A 15,773-nucleotide genomic window follows, 5' to 3' on the forward strand; every position below is an offset into this window, starting at 1 on the left:
GATTAGCAAGACAGAGCCTTGTAACTTTGCATAACAAACTCATTATGTCATTGGATGCACTTTGCTCCGATATCGAGCGTGATCCTACACTGTACGCTTCAATCAGCAACAAAAGAAATGAAAGTATGTCCTCCGTCTATAAAGGGCAAAGAAACATGTTTTTATCGCAGCCATTCCTTTTACTATCATATGCAGTATGTAGTGGTACATGTTTTTGATTGTCATTTCGAGATATATTGTTATTAGCTATAAATATGTGATATTCAAATAAAAGGCTAAAGAAAAAGTGCCAAATACACTTTTTTTAACTGTATTTTTATTTGTTGTTTTGTTATTTTAAAGAAAAGAAAATTAAAGGAGAACTGCGGAATAGGAAAATTATCATCCATACTGCCATCAGTAAAAAAATAAACTGGTACATACCTTCCTTCGCTCCCCCGATGCCTCTGGTAACCGGCTCCGGCCTCCGCCGCGATCCTCGGCGAGTCATACTGCACTCAGCCAATCACCGGCTGCAGCGAAGTCCCGACTCGGCCGGCGATAGGCTGAGCGGCAGTGTGACGTTTTCGGCCCCGGCACCGAGTGCAGTATGACTCGCCGACCACCGGCAACCAGGAAGAGGGTCGCGGCGGAGCCGGTTACCCGGGGAGCGAAGGAAGGTATGTACCAGTTTATTTTTTTACTGCCGGCAATATGGATGATAATTTTCCTATTCCGGAGTTCTTCTTTAAGATAAAAAGCACTTCTATTGCACACAATTTTATTTTTTCCTACTTGTGTAAAACCTTATTAACTAAATTGTGCCATATGGGTAACCCCTTTTTAGCAAATAGAGTTCAAAGGGGTTACTGTGCTTGGAACACTGCTATATTATCCAGAGCAGAGAGTCACTACAAATTATCACCTCTTACTCTTATGAGCCTCTCATCGAACTTCTCAGAAGCAAGAACAGACAGGGTAAAAGGGGAACTTCGGTGGAAACAAATGTTTTCAAATCAACTGGTGCCAGAAAGTTATACAGATTTGGAAATGACATTACTACAAATTTCAGGAACTACTACATATTTATCAAATATGATTGGATCCATTACATGTACACTGGTAGCTTACAAATCAGTGCTACATACAGTGGGGATCAAAAGTTTGGGCACCCCAGGTAAAAATTTGTATTAAGAAGCTAAGGAAAGATGGAAAAATCTCCAAAAAGGCATCAAATTACAGATTAGACATTCTTATAATATGTCAACAAAAGTTAGATTTTATTTCCATCATTTACACTTTCAAAATAACAGAAAACAAAAAAAAATGGCGTCTGCAAAAGTTTGGGCACCCTGTGGAATCTATAGCATGCACTGCCCCTTTGCAAAGCTGAGACCTGCCAGTGTCATGGATTGTACTCAATCATCTGGGAAGACCAGGTGACGTCAGATGTCAATCTCAAAGGTTTTAAATGCCCAGACTCATCTGACCTTGCATCAACAATCAGCACCATGGGTTCTTCTAAGCAGTTGTCTAAAATCTGAAACTGAAAATAGTTGACGCTCACAAAGCTGGAGAAGGCTATAAGAAGATAGCAAAACGTTTTCAGATGTCAATATCCTCTGTTCGGAATGTAATTAAGAAATGGCAGTCATCAGGAACAGTGGAAGTTAAAGCAAGATTTGGAATACCAAGAAAAATATCAGACAGAAAAGCTTGCAGGATTGTGAGAAAAACAATTCAAAACCCACATTTGACTGCACAATCTCTCCAGAAAGATCTGGCAGACATTGGAGTTGTGGTACACTATTCCACTATAAAGAGATACTTGTACAAATATGGTCTTCATGGAAGAGTCATCAGAAGTAAACCTCTTCTACATCCTCACCACAAAAATCAGCGTTTGAACTTTGCAAATGAACATATAGACAAGCCTGATGCATTTTGGAAACAAGTTCTGTGGACCGATGAGGTTAAAATGGAACTTTTTGGCCGGAATGAGCGAAGGTACGTTTGGAGAAGAAGGGGAAAAGAATTTAATGAAAAGAACCTCTGTCCAACTGCTAAGCATGGGGGTGGATCAATTATGCTTTGGAGTTGTATTGCACTCAGTGGCACAGGGAACATCTCACGAGTAGAAGGAAAATGGATTTAATAAAATGTCAGCAAATTTTGGATGCTAACTTGATGCCATCTGTGAAAAAGCTGAAGTTAAAGAGAGGATGGCTTCTACAAATGGATAATGATCCTAAACACACCTCGGAATCCACAGGGGATTACCTCAAGAGGCGTTAACTGAAGGTTTTGCCATGGCCTTCACAATCTCCTTACCTCAACATAATTGAAAATCTATGGATAGACCTTAAAAGAGCAGTGCGTGACAGACAGCCCAGAAATCTCAAAGAACTGGAAGACTTTTGTAAGGAAGAATGGGCAAATATACCTCAAACAAGAATTGAAAGACTCTTGGCAGGCTAAAAAAGCGTTTACAAGCTGTGATACTTGCCAAAGGGGGCAGTACAGGATATTAACTCTGCAGGGTGCCCAAACTTTTGCAGACGCCATTTTTTTGTTTTCTGTTATTTTGAAAGTGGAAATGATGGAAATAAAATCTAACTTTTGTTGACATATTATAAGAATGTCTAATCTGTAATTTGATGCCTTTTGGAGATTTTTCCATCTTTCCTTGGCTTTATGCACATTAATACAAATTTTTACCTGGGGTGCCCAAACTTTTGATCCCCACTGTATAAAACTTTTAATACATTTTTTATAAATTTTTTGGGGAATAAAATGTTATGAAAAAAAGCAGCAATTTTGGCCTTTTTTTTTTTTTTTCAGTTCACGCCATTCACCGTACGGGATAATTAACATTATATTTGAATAGTTTGGATATTTACGCACGGGGCAATATCAAATATGTTTATTAAAACATTATTACACTTTTTGGGGGTGAAATGGGGAAAAAACTGACAATTAAAATTTTTATTGGGGAGGGGATTTTTCTAATTTTTTTACTTTTATTTTTACACTTTAATAGTCCCCATAGAGGACTATTTATAGCAATCATTTGATTGCTAATACTGTTCAGTGCTATGCATAGGGCATAGCACTGATCAGTGTTATCGGTGATCTTCTGCTCTGGTCTGCTCGACGGGGACCTCCGTCCACCATTACAGTGCTGCGGGCGATCCGATTGTCCACATTAAGTGCCGCACTTCTGCAGATGCCGTGATCTGTATTGATCACGGAATCTGAGGGGTTAATGGCAGACATTGCGGATGTCGCCCATTACCTGCGGGTCCCTGGCTGCTATCAGCAGTCGAGACCTGCCGCGCATGACCCGAGCATCGCTCCGATGCTCGTGGTTATGTATAGGACGTAAATGTACGCCCTGGTGCGTTAAGTACCACCTCACCAGGACGTAAATTTACGTCCTGCGTCGTTAAGGGGTTAAGGCCACAAAGTTCAAACTTGTTTTCATCAGACGAGGGAATCTTGTTTCTCACTCAGTCTGAGAGTCCTTTGGGTTTTTAGTTTTTTTTTTAAAGGTTGGTCTTCATTTGTCTTTCTGAAGGGAGGCTTTTTCCCATAAGGACCAGATTGGTGGAGTGCTGCAGTGATTTTTTAGAAGTTTCTCCCATCTGTACACAGAGGCCCCCATTTACTATTGCAAACCCGACATGTTTTGTCGGTTGTGCACCAGATTCTGGCGCATTGCACCAGAAATTCTGTCTGCGCCAGAATGGAAAAAACCAGACTAATCCATTTTACTATGAAAACCCGAAAATTTGGCGTGGCCGTCGTGAAAAAGGGGCATGTTCCTGACATTTTCACAAAAACCCAACATATTTACTAAGGTTTCCACAGAAAATGTGGTGGATTTCAGCTGAGGAAAACCCGACAGATCACAGTCGGTGTAAAAAAAGCAAAATGTAGGGAAAGTGGAAAATGTAGGGAATTAAAGGGGTACTCCAGTGAAAATCTTTTGTCTTTTAAATCTTCTGGTGCCAGAAAGTTAAACAGATTTGTAAATTACTTCTATTAAAAAATCTTAATCCTTCCTGTACTTATTAGCTGCTGAATACTACAGAGGAAATTCTTTTCTTTTTGGAATGCTCTCTGATGACATCACGAGCACAGTTCTCTCTGCTGACGTTATTATTATAATAATAATAATAATAATAACACTTTATTTATTGTTGTCCTCACTGGGATTTGAACCCAAGGCCCCAGCACTGCAGGGCAGCAGTGCTAACCACTGAGCCACCATGCTGCCCTCAGCATACATCTGCTATGCACGGTTGTTAAAATGGACAGAGATGTCAGCAGAGAGCACTGTGGTCATGATGTCAGCAGTGTTGAAAAAAGAAAGGAATTTCCTCTAGCCTTCAGCAGCTAATAAGTACTGGAAGGATTAAGATTTTTTAATAGAAGTAATTTACAAATATGTTTAACTTTCTGGCACCAGTTGACTTAAAAGAAAAAAGGTTTTCACCGGAGTACCCCTTTAAAACACACAAAGAAACCTACACAACACTCTTAGTAAATCAGGGCCAGAATTTTTAAAGCTCAGCCTTTAACCTCTTCAGGACATAGGGCGTATAGATACACCCTGCATCCCGAGTCCTTAAGGACCGAGGGCGTATCCATACGCCCGTGGGAATTCCGGCCCCCACCGCTAGCCGGTTGGGGACCGGAGCCGGATGCCTGCTGAAATCGTTCAGCAGGCATGCCGGCATATCGCCCAGGGGGATCATTATGCCCCCCCATGTCGGCGATCGCCGCAGATCGCTGGACAATTCAGTCCAGCGATCTGCGACGATTCCGGGTCAATCGGGTCTCCAGTGACCCGATGACCCGGAATTACTGGCTGTTCGGGGCCGTCTCTGACGGCCCCGAACAGCCAGAGCCTGCAGGGGTTAGATGGCACTGGTGCCACCTCACGATCGCCCTGATTCGTCGGCCGGTAATCAATCAGGGCGCCTGCTGCGGGTGTCACTCCCGCACCCGCTCCGCCCCTCTTCTGGAGGACGTGAGCAGGTGCGGGACGTGCACCCCGGGTGCTGGGGACCCCGATCCCCGGCGTTAATGTTGGGATCGGGGCCCCAGGAGCAGCGGCGGCGGCGGGACTGACCTGCAGCGTCTGGATCGTTCGAGGTGAGTGACAGCCTCCTGCTGTTGCTTAGCAACAGCTCCCAGCATGCAAAAAGGGCATGCTGGGAGCTGTAGTTATGCAACAGCAGGAGGCAGACCACCACAACTCCCAGCATTCCCTTATGGGCATGCTGGGACTTATGGTTTTGCAACAGCTGGAGGCACATTCTTTCTACGGAAAAGTGTACCTTCAGCTGTTGTATAACTACAACTCCCAGCTTGCACAAACAGCTAAAGTGCATGCTGGGAGTTGTAGTGGTGCATCTGCTGGTTGCATAACTACAACTTTCAGCATGCCCGTTGGCTGTCGGTGACTGCTGAGAGTTGTAGTTTTGCAACAGCTGAAGGCACACTGGTTGTGAAACTCAGTTTTTTTTTCCCTAACTCAGTGTTTCACGACCGGTGTGCCTCCAGCTGTTGCAAACTACAACTCTCAGCAGTCACCGTACACCATGCACCGTACATGCTGGGAGTTGTAGTTTTGAAACAGCTGGAGGCACACTGGTTGTGAAACACTGAGTTAGGTAACAAACTCAGTGATACATAACCAGTGTGCCTACAGTTGTTGCAAAACTACAACTCTCAGCAGTCACTGACAGCCAACGGGCATGCTGGGAGTTGTAGTTATGCAACAGCTGGATGTCCCCCCCCAATGTGAACGTACAGGGTACACTCACATGGGCGGAGGATTACAGTAAGTATCTGGCTGCAAATTTGAGCTGCCGCAAACTTTCTGCTGCAGCTCAAATTGCCAGCGAGAAACTACTGTGAACCCCCGCCCGTGCGACTGTACCCTAAAAACACTACACTACACTAACACAAAAAATAAAATAAAAAGTAAAAAACACTACATATACACATACCCCTATACAGCCCCCCTCCCCTCCCCAATAAAAATGAAAAACGTCTGGTACGCCACTGTTTCCAGAACGGAGCCTCCAGCTGTTGCAAAACAACTCCCAGTATTGTCGGACAGCCGTTGACTGTCCAGGCATGCTGGGAGTTTTACAACAGCTGGAGGCACCCTGTTTGGGAATCACTGGCATAGAATACCCCTATGTCCACCCCTATGCAAGTCCCTAATTTAGGCCTCAAATGCACATGGCGCTCTCACTTTGGAGCCCTGTCGTATTTCAAGGCAACAGTTTAGGGTCACATATGGGGTATCGCCGTACTCGGGAGAAATTAGGTTACAAATTTTGGGGGGTATTTTCTGCTTTTACCCTTTTTAAAAATGTAAAATTTTTGGGAAAACATTTTAGGTAAAAAAAAAAAATTTGTTTTTACATATGCAAAAGTCGTGAAACACCTGTGGGGTATAAAGGTTCACTTAACCCCTTGTTACGTTCCCCGAGGGGTCTAGTTTCCAAAATGGTATGCCATGTGGGGTTTTTTTTGCTGTCCTGGCACCATAGGGGCTTCCTAAATGCGGCATGCCCCCAGAGCAAAATTTGCTTTCAAAAAGCCAAATGTGACTCCTTCTCTTCCGAGACCTGTAGTGCGCCAGCAGAGCACTTTTCACCCCCATATGGGGTGTTTTCTGAATCGGGAGAAATTGGGCTTCAAATTTTTAGGGGTATTTTCTGCTATTACCCTTTCTCAAAATAAAAAATCTTTGGGAAAACAAGCATTTTAGGTAAAAATTATTTTTTTTTTTTTTACATTTGCAAAAGTCGTGAAACACCTGTAGGGTATTAAGGTTCACTTTATCCCATGTTACATTCCCCGAGGGGTCTAGTTTCCAAAATGGTATGCCATGTGTTTTTTTTTTGCTGTTCTGGCACCATAAGGGCTTCCTAAAGGTAACATGCCCCCCAAAAACCATTTCAGAAAAACGTACTCTCCAAAATCCCCTTGTCGCTTCTTCCCTTCTGAGCCCTCTACTGCGCCCGCCGAACACTTTACATAGACATATGAGGTATGTGCTTACTCGAGAGAAATTGGGCTACAAATACAAGTAAAAATTTTGTCCTTTTACCCCTTGTAAAAATTCAAAAATTGGGTCTACAAGAACATGTAAGTGTAAAAAATGAAGATTGTGAATTTTCTCCTTCACTTTGCTGCTATTCGTGTGAAACACCTAAAGGGTTAAAACGCTGACTGAATGTCATTTTGAATACTTTGGGGGGTGTAGTTTTTATAATGGGGTCTTTTATGGGGTATTTCTAATATGAAGACCCTTCAAATCCACTTCAAACCTGAACTGGTCCCTGAAAAATACTGAGTTTGAAAATTTTGTGAAAAATCGGAAAATTGCTGCTGACCGTTGAAGCCCTCTGGTGTCTTCCAAAAGTAAAAACTCATAAATTTTATGATGCCAACATAAAGTAGACATATTGTACATGTGAACCAAAAAAAATGTATTCGTAATATCCATTTTCCTTACAAGTAGAGAGCTTCAAAGTTAGAAAAATGCAAAATTTTCAAATTTTTCATCAAATTTACGGATTTTTCACCAAGAAAGGATGCAAGTATCGACAAAAATTTACCACTATGTTAAAGTAGAATATGTCACGAAAAAACTATCTCGGAATCAGAATGATAACTAAAAGCATTCCAGAGTTATTAATGTTTAAAGTGACAGTGGTCAGATGTGCAAAAAACGCTCCGGTCCTTAAGGCCAAAATGGGCTCCGTCCTGAAGGGGTTAAGTAACCATAGGAATCTTAGTGATCTCTTAGTGACCTTCTCCCTGATTACTTAGTTTGGTGGGGCATCCAGATCTAGTAAGGTTGCTCCAAACTTTTTCCATTTCAGAATTATAGAGGTCACTGTGCTCTTGAGAACTTTCAGTGCAGCAGAACGTTTTATTGTACCCTTCTCCAGATCTAGAACTCCTCAAAAGCCAGTCTCTAAACTCCACAAACAATTTAGTTTCAGATAATTGAAGGACTTTGTGACAAGTCGCACATGATAAATTCATGACCACTGCAAAAAGTCAACCAGAATATGGCATAGCTACTCAATTTTAGAAAAAGCTTCTAAAGCAAAAGTCACAATGAAAAATCTCTAAATAGTAACTGCAACAAATCGTGCAGCAAATCAACACCACAAAAACAGGGTAAAACCAATAATAAATTTCCCTGCACGCTGTTGTTGATTCTAAGGGTACATTCCCACACGGCGTATTTGCTGCGTATTTGCTGCTGCGTATTTTATTTTCTCTGTTGAAGTCAATGGGTAGGAAAATACGCAGCACCAAATACGCAGCAAATACGCAGCAAAATACGCCGCGTGGGAACGTACCCTAAAGGGGGAAATATACACTACTGAGAATTAGGAGTTTGCAGACCTTTGAACTGGTATTATTATTATTTTTTTTTTGTGGACGCTTTTTGTTTTATGATTGTTTCATACTGATATAACCTACAGTTGAATAAGAATCCCTTTATGAAAAAAAAGTGTTTTGCCTGCTTATGTTTTCTTTAAAAAGGTTAATATTAGGGGTGTGAATCGCCAAGAATTTGGCGATTCGATTCGAATCGCGATACCAGTGTGGCGATTCGATATATCGCGATATATCGCGATACCGTCTAGGTGACGATACATCGCGATATATCGCCCACCTGGGAGCATTCATAGATCCCAATAGACGCCGCTGTCAGCTTTGACAGCGGCGATCTAGTACTCCGGTGCTCACTTTTCTCATGTTATCCCGTGCGGGCTGCAAAATAAAATAAAACGCACTTTATCTTACCTGCCAACGAGCCCGCGGAGCTCCGGTACAGTCCGGTACAGGTGTTCGGTCCCCGGGCTGTATTCTTCTTACTTCCTGTTAGTCCGGCACGTCACATGGAGCTTCAGCCTATCACCAGCGGAGGCGGGACATCGCTGCGGCTGGTGATAGGCTGAAGCTCCATGTGACGTGCCGGACTAACAGGAAGTAAGAAGAATACAGCCCGGGGACCGAACACCTGTACCGGAGCTCCGCGGGCTCGTTGGCAGGTAAGAAAAGTGCGTTTTATTAAAAATTCCACATCCCTAAAAGAATCGATTCAAAAATATTTTGAATCGATTCTGTATCGGCAAATGAAAAATCGCGATTATCGCGAGAATCGATTTTTTCTTACATCCCTAGTTAATATATTACCAAATCTACAAGGGTATGCTAACTTTTAAGCTCAACTTTATATGGTTGTCACAAGCTGAACTTGATTTATAGATAAATAAAACAAAGAGAGTCAGCAGTGGACCACCTCAACTGTCGTGCAGGTGTTTGGTTTGACCAGCCTGCCGAGGTCGGAATAGCAAACTCCATCCAAAGGAAACACAGCACTGATCATGAGGTCTGGTGTAAGGCTGCATTCACACCACGTTTTTGCAATACAGTTCCCGTATCAGGTTTTTAATGAAAAACGGATTCCTCAGACCCGTACTAAACTGTATCAAAATGTGTGTACGAATTTTAACCTGTATACGGTTAAAAACCGTATATGGTTTGAAAAATTATGTTCGGTTGCATCCGTTTTTTAAGAAAAAAAAAACGTATACGTTCTTAACTTTTCACTCCATTATGAAAAAGGTTTCACTTGTTTAATTGAAATTCCAAGAAAAAAACTGTGCAAAGTCAAAAACTGTATGGTGAAAACTGGATGGAACAGTACACACATATGGTTCTATACTTTTCCCATTAACTCCCATGTTAGCAAAAAAAAAACATATACAGTTTAAATACGGTTTTTCACCCGGACCAAAAACCGTGGTAGGCTACAGTTTTGGGCACAGAAAAAAAAATGGACAAAACTGTACAAAATGGACACAACCGGATGCATCGTTTGACATACGGTTTTCAATACGGTTCCATACGGCTTTCTAATTGAATACGTATACGGGAACTGTATTGCAAAATCGTGGTGTGAATGCAGCCTAAAAAAGACTGTAAGTCTATTGCACCAAACATCAACACATGCAATGTTTCTGCTTAGAAAGCCTTTCTCATGCATGCTTTAGACTAAGTTTCCACTTGTTTTTTTTTTTTCTGGCAGTTTTTGAGCCAAAGCCAGAAGTTCAAAAGGAAGTTTAAAAGGAATAGAACATATAAAGGAAGGACTTATACTTCTCCTCCCTTATGGATCCATTTCTGCTGTGGCAGTATTTCAAAAACTTAGCCTAAGAAAGGCTTTCTAAGCCGAAATGTTAAATGTATTGATGCTTGGTGATATAACTACTAGCATTTTTTATACCGGACCTTTTGACCAGTGCTGTGTATCCTTTGGATGGACTTTGTTTTTAGATAACCAACAATCATAAATGCAGTAATGTCCACATGAGTCTAGTTTCCAGTATGATAAGTAAACAGAAGGGTTCTCAGATTGCAACATTGAAAAGTGTGAAAGAAGCTTTAGGATGAAAGCACACAAGCGGTCAGGCGCATTTGGACACATGCAGTCAACAGCAGTTTTGACAGTGTTAGATGTAGATTTTCTTGCAGATTTTGCAATGGACTGGCTGTAAAATGCAATGATTGCTCTGCTTTCTGTGTGGAAATCTTCCAGTACATGAGGATAGGGTTGTAAAACCCCCATTCAGATTTACTGTAATGTAAATTGTTGTGGCTCTGCAAAGCAAAATCTGCACCACAAATCTACAGTGAATCATACACATCTGGTTCAAGGTGCTAATACAATAAAGATAGCTGTCCACTGCTGTTCCTTTTGACAACCCCATGAACATGCATTCTTGGCACAGCCAAGTGTGCATGTTTTTTATTGGGTTAATGAAGACAAGCCCCTGACCAGCTCCCCTTGTAGCCACTTATTTCTTTGTAAGACAAAGAATTTGACAAGTGGAAATCCAATAAACCCAATCTTTCCTTCCTCCGGCAACTGCCCTCAGTGAAGTGTCTGGGTGACCCTCAGTTAGGGTGCATTCACATTAAGTTTTCTTCATACGGTGACCGGATCCGGCTGGGTATGTCAAAATGTCCCAGCTGGACCTGACCTGCTTCTCAGTCATTTGAATGAGCCGACCGGAATAAAATAGTGAGTCCGGTTGGCTCATTTTTGCCCCATATCCAGTTTTGTGGCCAGACTGAAAACCGTAGCATACCACGGTTTTCAGTCCTGCCACAAAACCGGAAAAGGGGCAAAAATTAGCCGATCGGAGTCACTATCTTACTCCTGTCGGCTCATTCAAATTATTGTGCAGCAGTCAGCCCATGTGAAATATATAAACAGACTTGCTCACTGAAACAATTATTAGAATAGTCTGAAGCAATTCTCACCAATCCAGATGAAGGAAAACAATTAAGTTGTGTGCTTTGAACTGGATTGGTTGGCAATTACTTCAGAAAATACACTGACTGTTTTAATAACTGTTTGTGTGCAAGTTTACATTTAATGGGGAAAAAAAAAAATCAACTCATTGCCTATTTTATACAGACATATTACGAATGGTTTCACACAAGGATATCACAAATGCACTGGTCTGACAAATGTTCAGTCCATTAACCATTGAACTTCTCAAAGATAAAGTCAATTTGAAAACCACACCTCAGCGTGATTTTGGCCACATCGTAACCACATAACGGTTTAATGTGTGAACCCTAGTAAAGTAATAAAGTTGTTTTTAAAAGTATGTAGATTTTCCACATGCAAATCCACTGTTGAAAGTCAGCAGTCAAGACTGGCAGGCTGCCATATCATAGATGACAATGCAGTGCTAGAATTCTACCAGAAAGGAGTGGAAATCTGACTGTCCATTAGGGTTCAGGACTACAGAATGCTGCTTTTCATTCGCTCAGTCATGACTTAGGGGGCAATGACAAAATAGATTTCTTGCCGGTGAAAAACAAAGTGTCAGATCCCATTTTTCAAAACCTGAATGCTTGCTATGGACAATCTCCCCATATATCAGATTTCAACTATTGAACACCGAAATAGAATGTTTTATTATTATGTCCATCAACGTTTCCATCATGGTTACAGCATTCTTCCATTTTATCACTGTTCCATTTCGTATGGAACATTGACTTGTAATATCGCAGGGTCTTGAACCTGTCATGAGAATCTGATCCATACATTGTATACAGTAGATAAAAGAGAAACAAGCGCACTCACCACGTAAGCAGCATAAAACTTGACTTTATTGCGAACATCCAGGTAACAGACATCAGGAGTGCAGGGGAAAGGGAGGGAAGGAGGTAGTCGCGGGCGACAGCACCGTCTCGCGCACAGCGGCGCTTCTTGAGGCCCCAAGGGCCTCAAGAAGCGCCGTGGTGCGCCAGGCGGTGCTGTTGCCCACGACTACTTCCTTCCCTCCCGTTCCCCTGCACTCCTGATGTCTGTTACCTGGATGATCGCAATAAAGTCAAGTTTTATGCTGCTTACATGGTGAGTGCGCTTGTTTCTCTTTTATCTACTGTATACAGTGGATTTGTCTGCTGCCTTCACAAGCTTGCACCCCCACCACCTATACACAGGACAGACCCGCTGCTACATTGTCATTACAGGACTCCATGCACGTTTAATACCCTACAGCGCAGTGCCAGGTATATCTCTCTCTATATAGACTGATCCATACATTGGTTTCCTCTCCTCTTCCACAACAATAGTGAAAATATCCGGTAAGGTCAGCGGCGTACCATGCAATTCTCAAAAAAAAATAAAAAATTGATTACTGTATGGGCACCATAATGGTGCCCATACAGCAAACAAGTTTTTTTTCCCTTCAAAATGCAAAACCCTGCCCCAACACAGCAGAATGGAGATGATCATCAACAACAAAGCAGATCAATAGGACCTATCAACAATATGGAACAACTCTGCTCGTCCATGGCTTCTATGCAGAGATCAAGGCAGGTAGTGATGTGTATCCAGGAGGACTGATCCTTCTCTGCACACACAGCTGTCCCCTGGACAACAATCCCACTGGGTAGCTAGGGGTTAATGGTAACCGGACTAACAAGTTTATTAAAGCATCTGGAGGAGGATCATGTGGCATGATACCGCACAGTCAGGACACAGCCCTCCTCCAGAGATCACACGCGATCCTGCCTGGACTTCCAGGATTTCCCTGGGATCTGCTGTTCCCCGGCATCTGATGTGTAGGATGCTCCGCTCTGCTGCATCCATTCCGTAACTTTGCATCTGATTCTAGTATTCTGCTCCATTATCAGTGGATTAGGGAGCAGACAGAAGGCAATCCCGTCTCCACTCACTGCTGCCATATGTTACACTATAGGAGCCACATAACATGAAGCATGTACATACAACTGGATCTACACGTCTGTCTGTAGACATTACCCAACGTGTATGTGCTGCAGATTACACACATGCATTACCATCCCTATACACCACACGTATTCACTGCTTGCCTACTACACGTTGGGAATTCCGAATGAGCACTGCAGAAAAGCCCATGAGCCCCGGCACCTGCATGAGTAATAAGAGGCAGTCTCACCTGTGCAGCCGCCGTGTACCCGCACCGGGTTCTGCAGCCTCTCCGCTCCCCGGCTATACATGTCAGTGTGCCTGTGTGTTTGCACTGGCTCCACAACTCCGGCCTCTCCGCCAATCAGCGGCCTCCTAACACAAACTTTCGCCCCCAGCGCGGCGGAGTTGCCGTAAAACGCGGTCTCTGATTGGCTGCCGGCGGGGAGGCGTCCCATTGGCTGTGCCGTGATGTGTGGTGATAATGCAGAGGGGTCAATACTTGTCTGTGGTGTACTGGAGTATGGATGTGGCGCTGCCTGCCGGGTCAATACAATGCTGGCCTCTCTCCAAAGCAAACACTATCGGTTATGTATTAATAAGGGAACTATGGCGGAGCTCTCGGGTCAGCATTTCTAGGGAACTTGGCTTTCACAAGGGAAGTCCGGTCACTTCTGCTTTTGGTTTCTGACGTTTTTGCAACATTTATTTATCTTTTTCAGTCTTAGGGTGTGTTCACACTGAGCAAATGAAGAGGAATTCATGCTGAAAAATTTATGGGCGGAAATAAGGGTTTTTCAGCCATTTCTGCGCGAATTCCATGCAAATTCCGCACGAAAACGATGTGGGGTGGAATTTTTTTTTTTTACCATTGACTTCTATTGGATTCTCCTTGCGGATTCCGCTTGAAGAATGAACATGCTGTTACTTCAAGCGGAAAGAAATTCAGCGTCGGAATTCCGCTAGCAGAATTTCTGCAGTGTGAACAGGACAGCAGAGAAAACATTAAAGTCAATGGGCAGAGGAGATGTGTATAATTTGGAGCGGAGAATTCAAGAGGAATTACTTGAATAAATTCCTCTTGAATTACTCAGTGTGAACGCACCCTTAGGGTGCGTTCACATGGAGTAAATGAAGAGTAATTCACGCCAAAAAATTTATGGGCGGAAAATATAATTTTATTTTTGTGGGAAATTCGCGTGGAATTACCCGCGGACATGGGGGAGAAAGAAGTGAAGGGTTTTTCAGCCATTTCCGCGCAAATTGAGTGCGAATTCTGTGTAAATTGCGCGCAAATTGTCCGCGAATTCCGCGCAAAAACGATGTCGGGTGGAATGTTTTCTTCTACCATTGACTTCAATTGATTTCTGCTAGCGGATTCCGCTTGAAGAATGAACATGTTCTTTCTTCAAGCGGAACGGAATTCAGAGTCGGAATTCTGCCAGCAGAATTTCCGCAGTGTGAACAGGACAGCAGAGAAAACATTGAAGTCAATGGGCAGAGGAGATGGGAATTAATTTGGTGCAGAGAATTCTAGAGGAATTACTCGAGTAAATTCCGCGTGAATTACTCAGTGTAAACATACCCTTAGGGTGCGTTCACACTGAGGAATTCAAGAGGAATTCACGAGGAATAATTTCAGTCAGGAAACTGTTGCCTTCTCCATCAAGCGGAATTTCCATGCGGAAATGAAGAAGAATGAAGGAGGAGGCTATTTAATCTACTTTTCTGAATTTCGCTTGAATTCCGCTCGAATTCCTCTCAAATTCCGCTTGAAATCCGCTTGAATTCCGCTTGAAAACGATGTCAGGCAGAATTTTTTTTTTACCATTGACTTCTATTGGATTCTGCTGGCGGATTCCGCTTGAAGAAATTCAGCATCGGAATTCCGCTATCCGAATTTCCGCAGTGTGAACAGGACAGCAGAGAAAACATTAAAGTCAATGGGCAGAGGAGATGTGCATTCATTTGGAGCGGAGAATTCAAGAGGAATTACTCGAATAAATTCCTCTTGAATTACTCAGTGTGAACGCACCCTTACTTCCTGAAAGAAATATTTACCCCAAATGTGGGGAGAAAAAAAAATAACATTCATTAAGTTTATGAATATGGCCCATAGTGACCATTGGAATCCAGCATGAAGATTCCGCTGCAGCAGAGTTGCTGCATTCTGCTGCACTGTGCATATGGAATTTCTGTGCCTGATGTTTCTGACATGAAAATTCCATTTTCCGTGTCTGCATAAAGAAAGAACCTGCACATTCTTTGTGCGGAGACTGCACGGAATGCGCCCAAAAAAAAAAATTTCGTGCAAAAAGTATCAACCACATTTTCAAAGAGCTTTGTGTCGCGGTTTACACTGTTCACGTCAGTTTTGTAAAAGTGGGCGTGTCCACATATATTATCTGCTTTAGGGTGCGTTCACACGCTAGTAACTAGCAGCAGGTTTCCCATTGCGAGTTACGCTACCATTCATTTGAATGGATCC

At 42.7% G+C, this 15,773-nt stretch overlaps 1 protein-coding gene and 1 long non-coding RNA gene across 3 annotated transcripts in view; one reads left to right on the forward strand and one right to left on the reverse strand.

Annotated features, from left to right (window-relative positions):
* CAMKK1 (calcium/calmodulin dependent protein kinase kinase 1) overlaps positions 1-13,690 on the reverse strand; it is a 261,847-nt gene extending 248,157 nt beyond the window's left edge. For both annotated transcript variants that reach the window (XM_056556398.1, XM_056556397.1), the window contains exon 1: positions 13,536-13,690. The gene's annotated coding sequence lies outside the window, so the exon portion shown is untranslated. The remainder of the gene's footprint in view (positions 1-13,535) is intronic.
* Positions 13,691-13,814: 124 nt separating this feature from the next.
* Positions 13,815-15,773, forward strand: part of LOC130355769 (uncharacterized) — a 161,769-nt gene continuing 159,810 nt past the window's right edge. The window contains exon 1 of the long non-coding RNA XR_008888653.1: positions 13,815-13,910. This is a non-coding gene — a long non-coding RNA (uncharacterized LOC130355769). The remainder of the gene's footprint in view (positions 13,911-15,773) is intronic.

Source organism: Hyla sarda, chromosome 2 (genome assembly GCF_029499605.1).
Source record: "Hyla sarda isolate aHylSar1 chromosome 2, aHylSar1.hap1, whole genome shotgun sequence".
Taxonomy (NCBI): domain Eukaryota; kingdom Metazoa; phylum Chordata; class Amphibia; order Anura; family Hylidae; genus Hyla; species Hyla sarda.